At 33.4% G+C, this 6,044-nt stretch overlaps 1 pseudogene across 1 annotated transcript; it reads right to left on the minus strand.

Annotated features, from left to right (window-relative positions):
* Positions 1 to 822: 822 nt before the first annotated feature.
* On the minus strand, positions 823 to 4,960 carry LOC143635826 (GDSL esterase/lipase At5g55050-like; annotated as a pseudogene). Its single transcript, XR_013154131.1, has 5 exons — positions 4,476 to 4,960; positions 3,924 to 4,062; positions 1,686 to 1,922; positions 1,353 to 1,602; positions 823 to 1,195 (listed from the first exon to the last, which is right to left on the minus strand). The product of XR_013154131.1 is annotated as a GDSL esterase/lipase At5g55050-like (transcript).
* Positions 4,961 to 6,044: the final 1,084 nt, after the last annotated feature.

Genomic DNA, 6,044 nt, shown 5'->3' on the forward strand with positions numbered 1-6,044 from the left:
TGTTGGGTTTAAATAATTTATTTTTTAAATGAGCATAGTTGGTTATGATTTGAGTTGTGTAAAATACTTTTGTATAAACATAAATTATGCACGTCTCTAATGAGACTAGAACCCACAACTAATTGTTATGTAATTAAGTTTTGACATTAAATATAATATTGTTTTTCACAAAGATACATATTACTTTTTTTTAAAAAAAATTCGGGTCTAGCGAAGTATGATGATATAGTGGACCACTTACCTTTCCATCAACAGGTTTCATTTTAACCTTCTGGATTCTTGTTTGTATCATTGTTTGTTTGCCTTCTTGTAGTTATGGAAAACTTGTAGGCTTGTAGCCAAGGGTTTTGACATATTATTGAAACATTTTGTTCAAGTAAGGTGGTTAAGCTCAATATATACAAACAAAAAATAAAGGGGTGCGCGTTCGAGTCTCACAAAATGATCATAAAGTGGATTTTAGGACTATGTTTAGAAAAAGTTGCACAAATACGCAACTATGATTCATGCGGAATTTAGCTTTTCAAATTTAAAAAGGTCGCACAAAACAGGTATTTGTGACATTAAGCTATCTACTTCATCTTGACAAATACGCAAATGTGATTCAGGTTTATCTCCCTCGAAGTATAAAGCTCCTAATGTCAAATATTATTTGATATATTCACTTCGGTTATTGATCTGCGCCATTCTATCGGTCATATACGTTCTCAAACTCTTGAAAGAACCAATATGTCAATTTATATTCCTCCAAGTTTAAAATCACATAAATCATTTCATTCGTATAGTATAATTATAGACACAAATCAATCTAACAACCAACACTAGCAAAAACCAACTTACATTAATCGGATTGATAAACACTATTACAACAAGCTTTAAGAAAAAAAAATACATATGACTTTGATACATATATGCATGTTTACGAATGTATAAATATGTGTGTGCGCGCATGTGTATTTGTAATTTTTGTTGTCTTAGACTTTAGTAAGTTGTTCTGCATTCATTGGGGTAGTAACTTGTGGTGATCCACTATAGAGAAGACCGGCAAAAATACTAGAGGCGTATTCCGTTGGATGGTACAAATCCCAAAAGAGATGGTTTTTCCGGTTAGAGCAGTAAGTTGAAATTGGGATGCAAGGAATGTCAGCTTTAAGGTTACCAAGACCGCAACAAGCTGCCTTTATCTCCGTAATTCCTGAAACAATACCAGCTTCTTTAAACTTTATTGAAAACTTGATAAACTCAAATAAATAGTACGTTACTTTTGTAACTTGCAACTTGTCATTTGACATGTTGATTTAAGATTTATATGTTGCAATAAAAATGAAAATAGAAAGTTAGGTTTTAAATACCATACGTTTCTGGATGTTGGATAAGACCATTCATAACACCATACGTGTCAAAATAAGAGTAGTGCATATCCGACAATTCTGACTTCAATTCACTTAGCAAAGCCTTTAGACCAACATTGTACTGTTTAGCCCAATAATTGGCTTCCACCTTACAGTTGCTAGTGGTGTTTTGCTTTCTTTGTGCCGGACAACAACCAATCACTCCAACTCCACTTACCACAAACTTACGCACTCCCAACCCGTACAGTCTCTGTGTCAGCCAAATCAAATATATCGTCATCAAAATTAAAGTACGTAAATGTAACTATAATGATTTGAAACTTAATTAGTTACCTTCAAAAGTCCTTTAAGAGTGGAGGCCATGAGATCAACATATTGTTGTGGGGTGTATTGTTTAGAAGCTTTAGAATCTTTGTTGAACTAACCAAAGAGATCATTGCTTCCAATGACAACTAGAAATAGAGACTTTGATAAGTGGGCTTGGGCTTCAGCTGAGCCCATTTTCTGAACCAGTTGATCATGGACTAGTGTGTAGAAGCCCACTTGCTTTGTCATGGAAATTGTTTCTGTCTGTAATATAAATAGAATAATATTAGTAGTTACTACAATTGCTGGGATAGCTCAGTTGGGAGGGCGTCAGACTGAAGATCTGAATGTAACGTGTTCGATCCACGTTCACCGCATTCAATTTTTATATTTTTTTCATTTTGAATATTTCAGCTAAAATACAATATATAGTTTTTATTTTGTAAACTACTAAATTACTCTCTTTTACTAAATAAATATTTTCATTATTATGTAATATTATTTTGAATAAGTTTTTATTAGTTGTTACATGTTAAATATTTCTTAAAATTTTTCATTATTTTGTAATGAATGTTTTTCATATTATGTTTGCATTGGTTTACTTATAAACATAACTAAACTATTATTGTTTTTGGTATACTAACCGATTTTAATTGCTCAGTTAGTAAAATAATTTAATTCCACGCAAAGGTTAATTATTGATCTTAGTGGATATGTCTATTCTGTAGTTCACCATAAAATGTCTTGTGTTTTTTTTTCTCAGCTTTTTATGGGTTTGATTGTTTAAAACGATAACAAAAAATAATGGTGCAAATGTGATTGTATAATATTATTCGTTATACGCTCAGGCATATATATGCGTATTTACATACTTTTGAAAATGCGTGTTCGAAAGCCTCAAGGATGACATAACGGTGAGCGTAAAAACATAATTTTAGAAAATGTTTGTTAAAAAGCCTTAAGGATGATGACATAATGGCTAGCGGCGAGCCATTCGAATTCATATTTCAATGATTTTGTTTTTCCTTTAACCAACTAAGAGATATGTTCAATTGTTCATTACAAGAGAATTAGCACGGTATTGTTGCGATCTCCTAAATTTATCGGTAACGGGTTCTCATAAAAAAAATTATGTAACAAACTAACAATATATGCGGTCCCATCTTTTTCTTTTCATAATTCCAACATGCTATGAATATATACATTAAAGTTTGAGATTTAAGTTAGATGAAATTTAGTGGCTTTTTTGACGCAATTGTCTTCTATTTCAAGTTATAAGATGAAAAGAGTTTAAACCTTTTTACGAAAATTCATATTAATAAAACAATATTAAAATATTTTGAGGTTTGACCAAATACAAACTAAATTAACGTGTTAACTATGCGAATCAAGTAATATAATTACAATATAGTGTAGTTACAATACTATGTAATTACATAACTACACTATTTGATTCGAATGATTAATACAGTCTTTTAATATTTGTATGTTAACTTTCCTCTAAATCCAAATAGACATTTGGTTTATAGGAGCATATTTGAAAATATGTTATATATCATTAAAAAAACTTTGAACTGTTTTATATGTTTTTAAATAAAAAGAGTATAAGAATATTAATAAAAAATGTATTTAATAAACTGAGTATATATATTTTTTAATATTTAATAAAAAACACGTACACGTAGTACCCGGATCAACCCCACATATGTCCTTCCACCACCATAACTTTGTTATCTCATGATCATCATCATCATCATCGTACTCAGTATATCCTACCAATAGCAATGCTATGGTAGGGTCTGGGGAGGGTAAGATGTAGACAGCCTTACCTATATCCCATAGGGATAGAGAGGCTGCTTCCGGTAAGACCCCCGGCTCGATAGTAGTTTTGCATCAAGCCTTGGACATAAGGCACATAGCACTCAATCATCGGGACACCGGCTGATTGGTGCATGTGCTCTTGTCTTTCGGCTATCAACGCCACCACATGATGGCTGGTTAACCTTCCGCCACTTTTAACGTTATTTTCATGAGATTAGTAAAATAACGTCAAAATTAGTGTAATTTTACTTTTGCCCACCCGAGGGTTCACACATATATACATTATATGCGTGCACCGCAAGCAGGGGGTATAACTTTATCTATATTACTATATACTTTTATTGTTGATTTGAAACTATACAATATGAATAACGAAATAGAAGCTTCCATGAATGAATGGTTAAATTCTATTAACTTTCAATAATATGAAACGTGTAATCTTACAAATAGGTCATCAGTTCCATTGAAGATGCCGGCACCTCCCGATGCAAAGTTTTTACCGTCGCGTTCGTGCTATTCACCTTCTTTGATTTCGACACGAGTGACAGGTATGGTGGCGCCGATGGTAGTCCGACCTTCTCCGCTGCAAAATCACACATAATATTTTAATCCCAGTCACAAAGTGTATGTATCGATCTTCAATGCTTATAACTAACCTAGATACAGTTCTGTTAGTCATCTGTTCCTCTAAATTACATAAATAACTTATATATGAATTTGGAGGAACGAATTATATCGTATACTGCATGCAGTTATTTAAAGTAATTGCATGTCCACTATAATCGGTATACACAAATACCAAGAAAATCTTATAGATATTTGTTCCTTTAAATTTAATATATAAGTTATTAATTAAATTTAAAGGAACAAATGAGATCCTATATGTAGTGTGCAGTTATTTAATAATAATTGGACACGGTATAGTAAGGACCAAGTAAGTCTGACATATATTATTTCATTAGCTATCGTATTAGATAACAATACACTGAAACATACCTAGAAAGTCAGCAGCATTTTTGCCATTACTAAACCGTCCTGTAGCTTTTCCAGTCGGGAAATCAACCCCGTTATGAGGAAAATCGGCTTTTAACAGAGACAAAGCCATATGATTGTTGTTACCCGCATCCACTAGCGAGTCCCCTAACACGTAAAGACCTGGAACTGATTCACACAAACCATAGGATCCGAAAAGCAAAACGGGTAACATGAAACATGTAATGAGGTTAATGGAAGTAGCCATGGTTTGTGTGTGTGTGTTTTTGTTAAGTGTGTGTTAATGGATGGCTTGAAAATTGTGGAGATGATGTAGAGTTTATAAAGTGGTGAATGTGAAGTCAAAATAGGAGTGTGAATGAAGTGAACGAAAAATTGGAGTTATGAATAGTTATGATTCTGATATTTTTGAGTTGTATGGTTAACGTGTGAATAAATTCCTAAATAGTGGCCCATGTGGGTTTTGTTTTTTATTTAAAGAAAAACATAACATGTATGAGAAAAATTGTACTTATTTCACACTTAAATTCTCGTTACGTCAATTTCAACCGGAGCGGCAGTATAGTGATTTAGGCATGTTTTCTTCGAAACAGGAGATGGTGGGCTTGAGCTATTTAGTGTTGTTTGTGATTATTGGCGTATGAAGTTGTCTTTCACCATTGACAGGCCCGGCCCATGGGAAGGGCGATATACCCAGGCCCACTCTCCCAAAATTCATATTTTATATATAACGTTGTAACACAAAACCTATGAAATAACTCCTTGGTTGAATGGAAAGTATTCTAGATTATGGAAATAAGGTCATGGGCTCAATCCTCATAATTGGTGTTCTATATTTATATAAAAAACTTTCATTTGTGTTTTATTTCACTTTACATTTTTACTTTTGTTAACATTCTACCATATGGTCCATGGCTTTATAGCCTAGTGGTATCTTGGTGGTGGGATAAGGCTTAGGGACCATAAGGTCCTGGATTCGAATCCCATAAGGGGGTTTTCCCAAGATTTATTGGGTTTCCTCCTGAATTGGTGGTTAGGCATTATTGCCTAGTGGAGATGGATATGATCGCGTGATTCTGCTGGTGACACGATGATACTCCAGTGGTCCGTGAGTGATCCTAAATTTGCCGTTCAAAAAAAAAAACATTCTACCATATGTCTTACTATTCATCCATATTTTTTACAATCCTCATACGCTTTTCATCTAACATATAATCTTGAATTCTGACAACCGAAAAAACTCATTCTTCGGAAACCAACAAAATAACTTACATAACATGTTCAATTCAAATATTTTCAACGGCAACTATGTTTACTACCCCCGTCAATCGGGAGCAAACCCAACCCACATTCGAAATCATTCTTGAACCCCAATTCGAACCCATAACTGTTCTGAAACACTGTCGAAAAACACAAAGAAGAAAGCGTCAGCATCGAGTGCCGATGCAACAAAAAATACTCGATAAAGTGGACGAGAGAGGAAGAATTTGCACTTGCAAGTGCTTGGGTCCTATTTTCAAATTTGTTTAATATTGTTTGTCTTATATATTACTTATTATGTGATAATTTAAC

Source organism: Bidens hawaiensis, unplaced genomic scaffold, assembly GCF_021521415.1.
Source record: "Bidens hawaiensis isolate Kalapana, Puna unplaced genomic scaffold, B.hawaiensis_p1.1 tig00007737_1, whole genome shotgun sequence".
Taxonomy (NCBI): domain Eukaryota; kingdom Viridiplantae; phylum Streptophyta; class Magnoliopsida; order Asterales; family Asteraceae; genus Bidens; species Bidens hawaiensis.